The sequence below is a fragment of the Triturus cristatus genome, chromosome 5_2 (genome assembly GCF_964204655.1).
Source record: "Triturus cristatus chromosome 5_2, aTriCri1.1, whole genome shotgun sequence".
NCBI lineage: Eukaryota > Metazoa > Chordata > Amphibia > Caudata > Salamandridae > Triturus > Triturus cristatus.
Window position 1 is genome coordinate 884,274,242 of NC_140588.1, and position 16,420 is coordinate 884,290,661.

The following is a 16,420-nucleotide window of genomic DNA, read 5'->3' on the forward strand; positions in this document are numbered from 1 at the left end:
CGTCGGTGTGAACACAATATCCGACAGCGTTGTACCTCCCGGTTCCTCCCTTTATAGGGCGTGTTTTCCTTGAGTTATGTAACAGCTCTCCTGTTTACATAAGGGCGTGTTTCCTTGAGTTATGTAACAGCTCTCCTGTTTACATAAGGGCGTGTTTCCCTTGAGTTATGTAACAGCTCTCCTGTTTACATAAGGGCGTGTTTCCCTTGAGTTATGTAACAGCTCTCCTGTTTACATAAGGGCGTGTTTTCCTTGAGTTATGTAACAGCTCTCCTGTTTACATAAGGGCGTGTTTCCCTTGTATGACAGGAATTCTTGACAGTACATCCTCCCTCTCAGCGGCTCCCCACGGGTCCAGCGCTGGCAGGAAAACGCCGATGGAACAAGGAGACCAAGCGCGGAGCATGAACCCCTTCAGCCGGTTCCCATGAATGCTCCTCCGGGCCATAGCCTTTCCACGCAACCAGGTACCACAGCTTCCCCCTGCGCCATTTGGACGCCCGTATGCCCGACACTTCATACTCCACCTCCGACTCCACGCATACCGGCCGAGGTGTCCCAGACGGCTTGGAGGGTGCTGGTTTGAGCAATGATACATGAAAGACAGGGTGTATCCGCAATGACTGGGGCAAGCACACCTTCACGTTCACGGGACCCATACACTTGGTAATTCGATAGGGGCCCATGTACATGGGATGGAACACACTGTTCTTTCGAAACCTCATGTTTCTTGTGGATATCCAGACGTAGTCTCCAGTGCGGTACAGTGGCCCGGGCCTTCTCTTCCTATCTGCCGCAGCCTTGTATCTTCTCTTGGCCTCTATTAGGACAGCCCTTGAGCGCATCAATGTGTCTTTTATGTGTGCCACCCTGTCCGCTGTGGCGGGAATCCTGTCCTCTCTGAACGGATGTAGAAATGGCAAGAACCTGGGATGTTGGCCATAGTTGCTATAGAACGGAGATGACTGTGTGGAGCTGTGAGTGGCGTTGTTATAGGCTATCTCTGCAACCCATAGCAAGTCGACCCATTCTTCCCTGCCCTGGTCCACAAAACATCGCAGATACTGTTTGAGCGTTTGGTTCAGGCGCTCGGTTTGGCCGTCCGTTTGAGGGTGGTAGCTGGTGGACAGGGCGGTCTTCACATGCAGCGCAGTGCACCAAGTCTTCCAGAATTGCGCAGTAAACTGCGACCCCCGGTCCGACACGATCACCCCAGGTAATCCATGCAGTCGTACCACATTCTTTAGGAGTAGTGACGCCAATTCCCCGGCCGTAGGGACTCTCTTGCAGGGGATGAAGTGCCCCATTTTTGTCAAGTAATCCACCACCACCAGTATTGCCGTCATCCCCTGGTCTACCGGTAGGCCCACCACGAAGTCCAGTGATATGCTATCCCATGGTCTATCCGGGGTTGGAAGTGGATGTAAGAGCCCTTGGGTTCGGCCATGGTCGGCCTTCATGGTAGCACACGTAGGACACTCCTGTCCCCACCTCCTGACATCCACTCTCATGGTTGGCCACCAGAAATGCCGTCCCATGCTAGCCACCGTTTTTTCAAAGCCCAAATGACCTGCGCATGGAGAGTCATGGCACCAGATGAATGCTTGTTTCCTTAGCCTAGGCGTGGGTATCAATAGGCACCTGCCCTTCAGGGGTATCCCGTCCTTCAGCTGCCATTCTCTGTGACTGAGGAGCCACCTCCGCCATGCGAATGACCTGATCCCTCTCTTTATTCCCCTCAGGAAAGTATCCGGTTGGATAACCCCCAATACCATCCTCGGGGAAATGATGGAACGCTCGGTCGCAGGCAATGGTTCCTTAACTGCAGATTGACGGGACAGGGCGTCCGCCTTTCGGTTTTCCGTCCCCGGCCGATATGTGATGCGGAAGTTGAACCCCGCAAAGAAGATCATCCACCGCAGCTGCCTGGGAGAAAGGTGTCTAGTGGCCGTCATGAACTGTAGGTTCCGATGGTCCGTGTACACCGATACCACATGTCTTGCCCCCATCAACCAATGCCTCCATTCGGTGAAGGCGTCCTTGATTGCGAGAAGCTCCTTCTCCGCAATATGGTAGTTGCGTTCGGCGTCGTTGAGTTTGCGGGACATGTACGCAACGGGATGAAGCACCCCTGTGTCGTGGTTGCGTTGGGACAAGATAGCCCTCAGCGCCACATCCGACGCGTCCGCTTCCACCACGTAGGGGAGATCCGGATCGGGGTGAGCCAACACCGGCGCCTTACCAAAGGCGCTTTTCAGGGCCTCAAAGGCTTTGTTCGCTTCAGGGGACCAGACAAACTCCTTGGACTTCCTCAGTAGCTGTGTGATTGGGGCCACCACTCCTGAAAATCCATCTATGAACCGCCTGTAAAAGTTGGCGAAGCCAATGAAACTTTGGACGTCCTTCACGCTTTGGGGCACCGGCCATTCTTTCACCGCCTTGATCTTTCGTTCTGCCATCTCCTGTCCCTCTGGACTCAGCATCACTCCGAGGAATTCCACGGATGTGACGTGGAAGTCACACTTGCTGAGTTTACAAAACAGCATGTTTTCCCTCAGCTTTTGGAGCACAGCTTTGACGTGGTGTACGTGCTCCTCCACACTGGACGAATAGATGAGGATGTCGTCGATATATACGACCACGTAGATATCCAACTCCTCTCTGAATACCTCATTCAAAAAGTACTGAAAGGCTGCCGGGGCGTTGCACAGACCGAACGGCATGACGAGGTACTCAAAAAGGCCGAACCTGGTCTTAAAGGCGGTCTTCCACTCGTCTCCGTCCCTCATGCGCACCAGATGGTATGCCCCTTTCAAATCCAACTTGGTGTAGATACGAGCTTTCTTGACCTGTTCCAGAAGTACACTGATGAGAGGCAAGGGGTACCGATTTTTTATGGTTATCGCATTCAATGCCCTAAAGTCCACACAGGCTCTCAGCTCCCCATTAGCCTTCGGGATGAAGAAGAGTGGCGAGGCGGCCGGAGACTTGGACGGGCGGATGAATCCTAGCTTGAGGAGTTTATCCAGGTACCCCCGGAGATGCACGTTTTCAGGCTCCGTCAGGGCATACAGCCTGCCGCTGGGAACGCTGGCCCCTGGCACCAGGTCGATCTGGCAGTCAAACTGTCTATGTGGTGGTAGCACTTCCGCCTTCACCTCATCAAATACATCCTCAAAACTGTGATAAGCCTGGGGGAGAGCCACATCTTTTTCTGCCGCTGTAGCCACCGTCTGACTCCCGCTCTCATCTGCGTCAAGGGATTCCGTTCTTATTCCACAATGCAGGATGCAATACGGTGACGTCATTTCGATGCGATGTGTTGGCCAATCCACAAAGGGGTTGTGTTTCTGTAGCCACGGCAATCCCAATATGACGCCATATTGGGGCGCTCGGATGATGTTAAAATCGATTTGTTCCAAATGGTTCCACCCATATCTCATCGGAAGGACCCCCGTGTGCTGCCCGATGGGCCCCGTCACCAATCGCCTTCCGTCTACAGCATAGACGTCTTCGGGTACAGCTTTGGGAAGAAGCACTAGCCCTAGCCTGCATGCCTCGTTGTGGTCCATAAACATGCCAGTGGCCCCTGAATCCACCATGGCCACAACGGGTATCCACTGGTCATGCACTCCCACGTGCACCGTGATAAACAGGTGTTGTTGTCCCTTAGTGACCGAGTTGGAAAGTGAAGGGATGGATGAGTGACTCCGAGATGCCCCTTCTCTGGTCTTGGAGTCCTCTAGTTTTCCACCGGTATGTCCACCACGGCTGTTACCGACCGGTTGGCCCGATAACGTGACGTCTTCGGTTTGGCAGGGCATTCACGTACGTAGTGGCCTTTTTTGCCACAATATAGGCACAATCCTTGTTTACGGCGTGACTCTTTCTCCGTGGCTGTGAGGCTCGCTCGTATTGCGCCGATGTCCATGGGTTCTCCCTTGGATGCGGTGGAAGTTTCAGGACTTCCCACCGTCACATAGGATGGAAGGGATTTTCCTTTTCTCCCATGATCCCCCTTTCTTTCACTTAGCCTATGTTCCAGCCGTAATACCAGGTTGATAAGGCCCTCACATGTCTTGGGTTGAGGGTCAATATGAGCCACGGCGTCCTTGAGCTCATCGCACAGCCCTTGATGGAAGAGCGCCGTCTGTTTAGCAACAGGCCACTTGGTTTCCGCAACCAGCCTTCGGAACGCGTTGAGATACTGCACCAGGTCGTTGGATCCCTGTCTCAACTCAAGCATTTCACGGTCCGCCGTGTACGAGTCAGCCCTTCTGTCGAATACCTTCAGGAATTCCTCGCGAAAAGCACCCCAATCACATAAGAGGGGGTCGTCCCTGCTCACCAGAGGTACGGCCCATTGTGCCGCGTTTCCAGCCAAATAGGATATAAGGAAAGCCACACGAGCCTGACTCGTGGGGAACGCCTTTGGTTTGCACGATAAATGTAGCGCCACTTGTGTGAGGAATACCTGCACTGTGTTAGGATCCCCACTGTACCTCTCTGGTGTCGCCAAGGGGGTGGCTACCGGCATTTCCACTACTACCGCAGGGGTCTGATTCGTGAGGGAGGTGCTGGGCGTGAGCGGGTCCAATTGGATAGCATCCAGTCTGGCTTTTACATCGGCTGTTTCTTGCCTAGAGGCAGCCACTTCAACTTGCATGGCCGCTAAAGCAGCCAGCACATCATCAAGTGTTGCCATGTCTGTTATCGACCGGGAGACAGTTAGTGTTATTAAGGTCGGATATTTTGTAACGCCCTGAACGTCTCAGGATCGTTTAACAGACACGACAATGAGGACGCAACCACTAGTGAAGGGTTAGTTGTTTTAATGAAGGCAAATAGAATACAAAGAATAAACAAGTTATAGTCACTGGAATCCTCCAGGCTAAGTACGTTACCAGCCCACAGCACGGATGGTCCTAACCATCCTCTGCATATACGCCGGTCCCGGCGTATGCCAACAGAGGGCAGAAATGAAATGGCCGACAATGCCAATCGGTAGGCTGTGAGGGGCACGAAGAGTGTTGGGGAGAATCGAGGAGTCAGGGAAACACCCAGCCGGGGTCTCTACCTGAAGGGAGCAGCCGCTCAACCTCTTCCTCAGATTGCACCGGGACGCGGAGTCACCTCCTGGTGATGCGTCACCGATACCCCAATCACAAGCAAGAAGACTGAACCGAGAGCAGCCGCTCGATCGATCCTGTGGACTTCCGAGTCTGTAACGCGGCAAACACCTCCTGGTGTGCGTTACAGCTGGCAGTCCCTGTGTCTCTGGTCGGGCTGGGAGTTACGACTCCAACCAGCAAAAGCGCCACTGCGCTTGGACTCAGCCGAGTCAAAAAGCGAAGCTCAATGGTTGACCGGTAGAGCTTCCGGGTCCTTCACAGGTGACGATGGGGCAAGACACGGCCCAGGGAGTAACGACTCGACCTACCTCCGTTCTTGCCTTACTGGAGCACCACTCCGGAACACTGCTCTTCATGAAGCAGGTACGTCGGTGTGAACACAATATCCGACAGCGTTGTACCTCCCGGTTCCTCCCTTTATAGGGCGTGTTTTCCTTGAGTTATGTAACAGCTCTCCTGTTTACATAAGGGCGTGTTTCCTTGAGTTATGTAACAGCTCTCCTGTTTACATAAGGGCGTGTTTCCCTTGAGTTATGTAACAGCTCTCCTGTTTACATAAGGGCGTGTTTCCCTTGAGTTATGTAACAGCTCTCCTGTTTACATAAGGGCGTGTTTTCCTTGAGTTATGTAACAGCTCTCCTGTTTACATAAGGGCGTGTTTCCCTTGTATGACAGGAATTCTTGACAAGGAGCTAGCGGAGTGCGGTCCATTGCGGTTGTTTATAAAAATGGCTCCCTCGAGCTTTGAGCTGACGAGCTCCTGGACGACGCACCTGCGTGCCTGTGTGGGCACTGAGGCCCTTGACGGTTGCTTGGCGGCCCTCTCTTCCACCCCTAACTATTTTCTCTACTGAGGAGGGAAGTTATCCCGAAACACGAGCCATGTCTCGGGCGATATTTTAAAACCCGGGACATGTATCGGGTCTAGAGATCATCAGTTCAACAAGTACTTACTTGCACCCACTGGGGTGAACCACTCAAGAACTCCATCAGAGATCATCAGTTCAACAAGTACTTACTTGCACCCACTGGGGTGAACCACTCAAGAACTTCATGTACCAGCTTCCCTTGGGGCGACCCGAAGGAGGAGCTAGCGGAGTGCGGTCCATTGCGGTTGTTTATAAAAATGGCTCCCTTGAGCTTTGAGCTGACGAGCTCCTGGACGAAGCACCTGCGTGCCTGTGCGGGCACTGAGGCCCTTGACGGTTGCTTGGCGGCCCTCTCTTCCACCCCTAACTATTTTCTCTACTGAGGAGGGAAGTTATCCCGAAACCCGAGCCATGTCTCGGGCGATATTTTAAAACCCGGGACATGTATCGGGTCTAGAGATCATCAGTTCAACAAGTACTTACTTGCACCCACTGGGGTGAACCACTCAAGAACTCCATCAGAGATCATCAGTTCAACAAGTACTTACTTGCACCCACTGGGGTGAACCACTCAAGAACTTCATGTACCAGCTTCCCTTGGGGCGACCCGGAGGAGGAGCTAGCGGAGTGCGGTCCATTGCGGTTGTTTATAAAAATGGCTTCCTCGAGCTTTGAGCTGACGAGCTCCTGGACGACGCACCTGCGTGCCTGTGCGGGCACTGAGGCCCTTGACGGTTGCTTGGCGGCCCTCTCTTCCACCCCTAACTATTTTCTCTACTGAGGAGGGAAGTTATCCCGAAACCCGAGCCATGTCTCGGGCGATATTTTAAAACCCGGGACATGTATCGGGCCTAGAGATCATCAGTTCAACAAGTACTTACTTGCACCCACTAGGGTGAACCACTCAAGGACTCCATCAGAGATCATCAGTTCAACAAGTACTTGCTTGCACCCACTGGGGTGAACCACTCAAGAACTTCATGTACCAGCTTCCCTTTTGGCGTCCCGGAGGAGGAGCTAGCGGAGTGCGGTCCATTGCGGTTGTTTACAAAAATGGCTCCCTCGAGCTTTGAGCTGACGAGCTCCTGGACGACGCACCTGCGTGCCTGTGCGGGCACTGAGGCCCTTGACGGTTGCTTGGCGGCCCTCTCTTCCACCCCTAACTATTTTCTCTACTGAGGAGGGAAGTTATCCCGAAACCTGAGCCATGTCTCGGGCGATATTTTAAAACCCGGGACATGTATCGGGTCTAGAGCTCATCAGTTCAACAAGTACTTACTTGCACCCACTGGGGTGAACCACTCAAGAACTCCATCAGAGATCATCAGTTCAACAAGTACTTACTTGCACCCACTGGGGTGAACCACTCAAAAACTTCATGTACCAGCTTCCCTTGGGGCAACCCGGAGGAGGAGCTAGCGGAGTGCGGTCCATTGCGGTTGTTTATAAAAATGGCTCCCTCGAGCTTTGAGCTGACGAGCTCCTGGACGACACACCTGCGTGCCTGTGCGGGCACTGAGGCCCTTGACGGTTGCTTGGCGGCCCTCTCTTCCACCCCTAACTATTTTCTCTACTGAGGAGGGAAGTTATCCCGAAACCCGAGCCATGTCTCGGGCGATATTTTAAAACCCGGGACATGTATCGGGTCTAGAGATCATCAGTTCAACAAGTACTTACTTGCGCCCACTGGGGTGAACCACTCAAGAACTCCATCAGAGATCATCAGTTCAACAAGTACTTACTTGCACCCACTGGGGTGAACCACTCAAGAACTTCATGTACCAGCTTCCCTTGGGGCGACCCGGAGGAGGAGCTAGCGGAGTGTGGTCCATTGCGGTTGTTTATAAAAATGGCTCCCTCGAGCTTTGAGCTGACGAGCTCCTGGACGACGCACCTGCGTGCCTGTGCGGGCACTTAGGCCCTTGACGGTTGCTTGGCGGCCCTCTCTTCCACCCCTAACTATTTTCTCTACTGAGGAGGGAAGTTATCCCGAAACCCGAGCCATGTCTCGGGCGATATTTTAAAACCCGGGACATGTATCAGGTCTAGAGATCATCAGTTCAACAAGTACTTACTTGCACCCACTGGGGTGAACCACTCAAGGAATCCATCAGAGATCATCAGTTCAACAAGTACTTACTTGCACCCACTGGGGTGAACCACTCAAGAACTTCATGTACCAGCTTCCCTTGGGGCGACCCGGAGGAGGAGCTAGCAGAGTGCGGTCCATTGCGGTTGTTTATAAAAATGGCTCCCTCGAGCTTTGAGCTGACGAGCTCCTGGACGAAGCACCTGCGTGCCTGTGCGGGCACTGAGGCCCTTGACGGTTGCTTGGTGGCCCACTCTTCCAACCCCAACTATTTTCTCTACTGAGGAGGGAAGTTATCCCGAAACCCGAGCCATGTCTCGGGCGATATTTTAAAACCCGGGACATGTATCGGGTCTAGAGATCATCAGTTCAACAAGTACTTACTTGCACCCACTTGCACCCACTGGGGTGAACGACTCAAGAACTCCATTAGAGATCATCAGTTCAACAAGTACTTACTTGCACCCACTGGGGTGAACCACTCAAGAACTTCATGTACCAGCTTCCCTTGGGGCGACCCGGAAGAGGAGCTAGCGGAGTGCGGTCCATTGCGGTTGTTTATAGATATCAAACATTTGATTGTAAGGTGTTTGGAGCTAAAAACATTTTGGCAGGAAGTCCAGAATATTATCCATCAGAAATTGGGGTTAGAAATACCCCTGACAGTAGGAGAAATTATGTTGGGCCGTAGTAATATTGGATCTAAAAGTAGCGGTCTATTGAACTATTTTGTTAGTCTCTGCAAGGCTGATCATTGCTCGAGAATGGATATCGCCAAAGCCTCCAAATGTGATGGATTGGTGGCTCTTGGTCCAACAGCCACATGATATGGAACAGGCACTGGCTAAGTCAAGAGGCATACGCTAAGTTGTTAAATGTAATAAAATATGGGGTTCTTGGCTTTAGATAGCCTCTTGGAAACTCTAGGATACTTAATGTGGTGTAAATAAGAGGGTGAGGTTCTAGAATGTGCTCCTAGTTTAAATACCTTATCTGTGATATAATTTTTTTATATTGGCGGTATGTGGCATTGATACTGTTCTGATGTATTTGATTGTACTATGTATTACCTAATCACTGACAAATAAAAAAAAAAAAATAATAATAAATAAAGATTCAACATCAAAGAGGGCAAAGACAATCGGAAATTCCTTTTGCAAAGAGAAAACTATTGGATAAAGAGACTTGATACTCTCATGCATAATGGTTTAAATGATTGTATGGAATTCAGTTGTTATTTATGAGCTGACATTGTATGGACATGGTATGTTTTGTGAACGATTTAGCAGGTTTGACTATACACAATAGATCCCACTCACATTTGTTCATCTTCATGGCGCTGTCGGGTTTAGCGTCATCTCATAGAAGTTTGCTGTATTTATATTGTTTGGCTCAGAGTTTTTCCACTATTTTCTCAGACACATGTTATTCTCCATTGATCATTTTTTTTTCTTAACCTGTTTAAGATGGCTCCAGTTAACCTGTTTTTGTTCACTATATGTTTTTTGCACAGTCCAATATGGCTCTGGTCCACTCTTCTTTCACTATTCCTGTTTCTTTTACTAGTCCTGTCTCTAGGTTTATAATTCCTCTTGGGTAAATAGTCCTTCGTTTCTCATTCTCTTGTGTCAATATGGTGGGCCTTAAGAATGTGCTGTAATATTGAATACCGGAAAAGTAAGGATCTTAGACACTTTCACGAAGCGCTGCATGGTTCATTTGATTAATTTTGGGCACTGATTATAACTGTCTAAACTATTTCGCTATCTAAACCTTCCTCGAGAACCACGAACCCTGGGTGTTTTAACCTATTACATCTATACTATGTTCGATCAGTCGTGTCTACGGGCACATTCTGGTACACTTAGGACATCGAATTTTTCTTCATTTTTAAACGTACACTCCTCGCAATGGATTTCCTGTATGATTTATTCTTTTGATTTATTTTTTTGATTCTCTAAACTTGAATCCTAGAGCCTCGCCTACCTGCTGGGGGAACATCTTGCTGCCCTGCCACTACAGCGTTGCTGCCGCAGTCCCTGGGCCTTTTCTTGCTGTGTGTCTCCCCCGCCACTGCACCTCGCGGCCGAGAGTGGGGGGAGACTACAGCCCCCAGGCTCCCTTGCGGCCGCTGATGCCGCCAACGCGCCCGGAGGCGCTCAAAAGATCGCGGCTCCCTCGGGGGAGCGGGAAACTTGAATCTTAGAGCCTCGCCTACCTGCTGGGGGAACATCTTGCTGCCCTGCCACTACAGCGTTACTGCCGCAGTCGAATTGAAAAATTGAAATTGAATTGAATTGAAAATAAATTTATTGAGCGCGGTTGCTGCCCAGGGGCGTCCAAGCGCTGAGGTGAGACAGAGAGACGAGACGGAGCACCGGGATTAGAGCTCGGAGGCTTTGGCAAATAGTAATGTCTTCAGCTCTTTCCGGAACGAGAGCAGGTCTGGGTTGGAACGAAGTGAGCAGGGGAGGGTGTTCCAGAGCTTGGCGGTGTTCAGTGAGAACAGCCTACCTCCGGACCTGGCTCTCTTCACTCTAGGAACCACTGCCAAGAAGGCCTTGGTGGAGCGGAGGTTCTTGTTTGGGTGGTAAGGGATGACAAGGTTGTTGTTGATAGCGGGTCCCGTCTTCCAGAGGGCCCGGTGCGCAATACACAGCGCCTTGAATGCCACTCTGTGCTTCACTGGCAACCAGTGAAGACTTTTCAATGCGGGTCTGGCTGACTGGGTTCGCGGAATCTGCAGCAAGGTGCGAGCGGCGCAATTTTGCACCACCTGCAGCTTCCGGAGAGTCATCTCAGGAGCCCCTACATATAGGGCATTATTTGAGTCCAGGCGGGACTGGATGAGACCTTGTACTGCCACCTTCTTGGCTTCTAGAGGCAGAAGTGGGAGTACTTTCCTCAAAGTTCTAAGTATGCCAAAGCAGGTGGCGGACAGCTTGGTGGCCTGCGTGGAAAAGGAAAGCTTCTTGTCCAGCCACACTCCTAGGCTTTTAACGCTTTCCTTGGGAGTTGGGGGAACGCCCAGAACTTGGGGCCACAAGGAAATGAAAGGTACTGGCGAAGCTGGGTCTAGAAGCATGAGCTCTGTTTTTTCTCCGTTCAGTTTGAGGGAGGAGTTGGTCATCCACTCCTTGACGTCCTCTAGGCAATTCAGCAAACCTCCCTGGGGTTGCCTGATGTTTTCTTGGACCAATGAAACCACTAACTGAGTATCGTCGGCGTACGACACGATTTTGATGCCGTACGGTTCGACGATCCCAGCCAGTGGTTTCATATAAACATTAAATAGTACAGGGCTCAAAGAAGAGCCCTGTGGTACTCCACAGCTAAGAGGTTTGCTGGTTGATACTGTGTCACCGTCGAAGATCTGGAAAGATCTGTCGGACAGGAAAGAGTTGAACCACCTTAGAGCGTCGCCTGAGACTCCGATGTCCTGGAGACGGTTCAGCAGGGTGGCATAGCTGACCGTGTCGAAGGCGGCGCTTAGATCAAGGAGGATAACTGCCACTGATCCTCCCCGATCCAGAACCCTTCGAGATTCTTCGGTGACCGCTAATAAGGCGGTTTCGGTGCCGTGCTTCGGTCTAAAACCTGTTTGGGACGTATCCAAAAGGGAGTGGTTTTCAATAAACTGGACCAGCTGGGCATTTATGTATTTTTCCAGCACCTTGCTAGCCCAAGGGAGGAGTGAGATGGGGCAATAATTGGAGTGGTCGTCGGGGTCCAGGTTGGGTTTCTTCAACAGCGCCCGCACCATGGCTTGCTTCCACGCTGTGGGAACAGAGCATGCGGATATGGACGTGTTTAGAAGTTCCAGGATTACAGGCAGAGTGGCCTTTTCTTGCTGTGTGTCTCCCCCGCCGCCGCCACTGCACCTCGCGGCCGAGAGCGGGGGGAGACTACAGCCCCCAGGCTCCCTTGCGGCCGCTGATGCTGCCAACGCGCCCGGAGGCGCTCAAAAGATCGCGGCTCCCTCGGGGGAGCGGGAAACTTGAATCCTAGAGCCTCGCCTACCTGCTGGGGGAACATCTTGCTGCCCTGCCACTACAGCGTTGCTGCCGCAGTCCCTGGGCCTTTTCTTGCTGTGTGTCTCCCCCGCCGCCGCCACTGCACCTCGCGGCCGAGAGCGGGGGGAGACTACAGCCCCCAGGCTCCCTTGCGGCCGCTGACGCCGCCAACGCGCCCGGAGGCACTCAAAAGATCGCGGCTCCCTCCGCGTCACGGGACGCGCGCGGGTGGCGCCGGGCTAAGCCCGGGCAAAGGGCGGGCCCTCTGTGGCCCTCAGAGGCACGAGGAGGACGGGACGGGCCACGTTATTAAGGTAGGTTTCAAATAAGGGGGATGGAAAGGGCTTTTTCCGCTCTCTAGGGAGTGGGAGGTCCAGACAGGTAGTGTGCCCCAACAGTAAGACTATCAAGAAGAAGTGTTACCTGTTGTTCCTCAATGAAGAGTGAAGGTTGAGAATGAATCAACAAGAGAGCTGGATAAGACTACAAATGCATTGTGTGCAGGTTGGGTAATCCTTTTGTTGGATATTAATGCCCTCACACATGCCTTAAGGGAGCCCGTTAGGCATTGCACCGCCGGCCCGATGAGGAGCAGCCCAGATGATGAAGCATGACACCTGAAAGGGTGTGTGAGGGCATTAATATCCAACAAAAGGATCACCCAACCTGCACACAATGCATTTGTAGTCTTATCCAGCTCTCTTGTTGATTCATTCTCAACCTTCACGTTATTAAGGTGTCAGGTATTTGTCCCATTACCCTTTTGTTGGACTTGGTGAACTGTATTGTCCCACGAACTGAGGTGTTAAATTATAGGATAAGGAACTGTTTGATGTTTTTAATTGACTCATTTGGCCACCTCTTATTTGTATAGGCGTTATTATAGCCTGGTATTGTTTAATTATCTTTTAACACATCCCAAGGTATCTGTGAAAATGTCGAAATCCACGTCAGGCAAAACACCATCCACTGCTGCAACACTTGATAATTATCTAGTGAAAGTCGTCACTAAAATAAATAGCGAAAGACGCAAATCACTAGGCCAGGGTTCTATTCCTACCCCCACTTCCCCCTTACCGATCAGTACGCCCACTATATTATCTCCGCCCTCTCATGGTGTCAGTTGCAGTATTGAAAAGCACGACTCGGCAACTCTGGCAGAACTAGCTCCTCTTTCTTCCGATTTAGAGTTGATCCAAGCTAATATGGATGACCCTAAAGACAACAATGAGGCTCCATTAGAGGAGTCTTTGGCTCCGGCAATCCAGAGAGTGTTGAGACCCCGTAAACACACACAACTTAAACGGGGAGGTGGTCGAAGTAGCCACAAAAAAACAGGCCTTGTGCCCATAACTGGGGATACTTCAAGGGAAGTTCCGTTAAACAATTCCAAAACAAAAATAGACTCTGAACAACTAGATTGTTTGGTTGGTATCATGGAGGCTAAAATTCTTAAGATAGTTGAACCCCTAGTTACTAAAATTGGAGAACTAGCGGCAGAAATTGAAAGTTTACGAAACCTTCTGGGTCCCCGCAGTGATTCACCTGTAAATGTTAGTATTGCAGCTGGGGGCCCAAGGGGAAATATTGAGTTACACAAGCCCCCTAAGGAAGTATCAAATCCAGTCGAATCTACAGATGTTGCACCCATGACAGTAGTAAATAAAACCACACCTTTAGATATTTGCCCAAAGAGTAAGAGGGAAACTAGGATTAAACCCACGGCGGGTGCAAAACCAGATTTACCCCCTGAGTGTGCCCCACTTGTGGCAGTGCTGACTAATGTCCCACCTCTGTTAGATGCTGACTTGACAAATAAACCAGAATCCCACGAATCTTTAAAGAATAAATCTGTTTTGTGGTTAAATAAACAGTGTGGGTTCCCTGTAGAGTTAACACATCAGATATTAACTACTAGGAGAGTCTCATGGATAGGGCACTCACGTAAGAACATTAAGGGGGACTGTGTCATCATAAACTTTAGTAATCCATTCCTAGTTAATAATGCCCTGTTAAGAGCTTCCTCGCTCCCACATACTGACCAGGGTATCACCCTTCGCCCACTGGGATACTTCTATAGACATCAGACAAAGCAGCCTATAAATGATTCATCCAGGGGCAGACCAATTAGCTCTGAAAGGCAGATTGTCCATGGTATCGCTACTTTCAATCGTTATCAACCTTTGAGTGATTTAGACTCAAACGATTGACTTGATTTTGATCGGGACCTTCTCATACCCACTATGGAAGCTCCCATTCTGACCATGGAGGAGGATCAGGGGATAAATGAAAATCTAATGTGTACGGGGGAGGAGGGTACCCCAAATGTTATGATTATAGAGAGGAATGTTAATGATGGCAATACGAATAGTTTGGTGGGAGCGCCACTCCAGCATCCAGGTACGAGGGTCCTTACTTGGAACATAGCTGGGCTTAATAGTAAAGCAAAAGATCCTCTGTGGAGGAATTGCTTATTAGGCTGTGAAATTATTGGGCTACAGGAGACCTGGGACACGGAAAATACTTTTTTGTTGGATGGGTATGCCGCTTTCTAGTCAGCTGCAGTGGCTTCTTGTGGGGGAGGGCAAAGGGCGGACTCTTAACCCATATCTCATTGAAACTTGAGGGAACCTATATCAAAGTGGAGACAGGTTCGCCTTATTGCCTTGCAGTGGAAATCCAAACTAACTCAGATGGGAACTGGCTTATTGTCAATTTTTACAATTCTTTTGCCAAGAGTACGCCAAATAAACATTTAGTCAGTCTATATGATTTTTTGGAAATGTATAATGTCAACAATAGGAATCCCTATTCGATTATAGTGCTTGGTGATTTTAATGTTCATCGTTGTTTAGGTAATTGTTTTGTTTGGGACAGTTTAGGCCCACCAAACCAAGAAAATATTCATTTTGAACATACCCCGCAGGGTTTGTACCTAGAGGACCTCATCGCTGCAAATGCTTTGATCTACCCCGTTAATCATACAGGTGATATCCCAACATATAAAGGAAGTGGCCTGGGGTCCACTATTGATTACATTTTTGTGAGTACAAATTTAGTAAACAGGGTGACCCAGTACAAGGTCAGCTGGTCTACTTATGGTGATCATAATCCTGTCCAGGTGACCTTGTCTGAAGACTTAAGGAAAAAAGAATCTGGCACCCTGACTGTTGGAATTCTGGACATAAGGCCCATTGACCAAACACGTCGTCTGAAATGGTGCCGAGTGGTACCGAAGGACTTCAATGAAAACTTGATGGGAAAGGTTGGGGATGAAATGTCTACCTGTTTGAAAGAAGGGATTATAGGCGATGAGGTCTTGGTAGCCTATGGCAAAATTTGTTCCCAGGTCGATAGTGACCTTAAAAAAGTATGGAAGGGGCAACCCAAGAGCGGGGAGAAATGGTTTGATCACAATTGCTCAATAACCCAACGGAAGTTGATGGTGGCGTTGAAAGCTGTGCCACCTGACAAAGCGGAAATCGCTGCACTCAGGAAAGCTTATAAAAAGGCGCAAAGCAAGCGTAAAAATGAAATTAGGGAGGAAGCATGGAATGAACTTTTATCTATAGATGTAATTAAAAATAGTGCCAAATTTTGGTCTGTGGTCAATAAGCACTTCTTTCAGGGCAAAAGCAACAACGAGCTTGACTGCGGTATTCAAGAAAATAAATGGTTTAGTCATTTTAAACAGGTGTATGATGGAGATGGGATGATGGAGGGCCCAACTTTAAATATGGCGAAATATACTTTGTCCTTTACAGAATTAGAAGTTACACATGCCATCATGCAAATGACAAGTAATAAGGCTCCGGGACCTGACGGAGTCCCGGCAGACCTTTTTAAATCAGATACAAAAACTTGGTCCAAAATTTTATTTAATGTCTTTGTCAATGCCTGTCATTTGGGTCTTCCCTCCACTTGGGCGAAATCGGTTATAATACCTATATATAAAAAAGGCGACAGAAGTGACCCGAGTTGCTATCGCCCGATATCCCTAATAGATTCTTCTGTGAAAGTACTGGGTAGGGTGGTCCTTGCCCAATTGACTGGCTGGTTAGAGGAATCTGGAACACTCTCTATGGCCCAGTACGGCTTCAGAAAAGGGATGGGCACCATAGATCAATGCCTGAACCTGCAATTATTAATAGGCAAATACACGGTGGCCAAGAAGGGAGCATTATTGGTAGCCTTTATGGACCTGTCTTCGGCCTTTGACCGCGTAAATAGGTCAAAATTGTGGTCCTTGCTCCTATCCTATGGAGTAGACAAAAACATTGTCTACTTCTTAGCTGACTTACATAGGGACTTATGGGC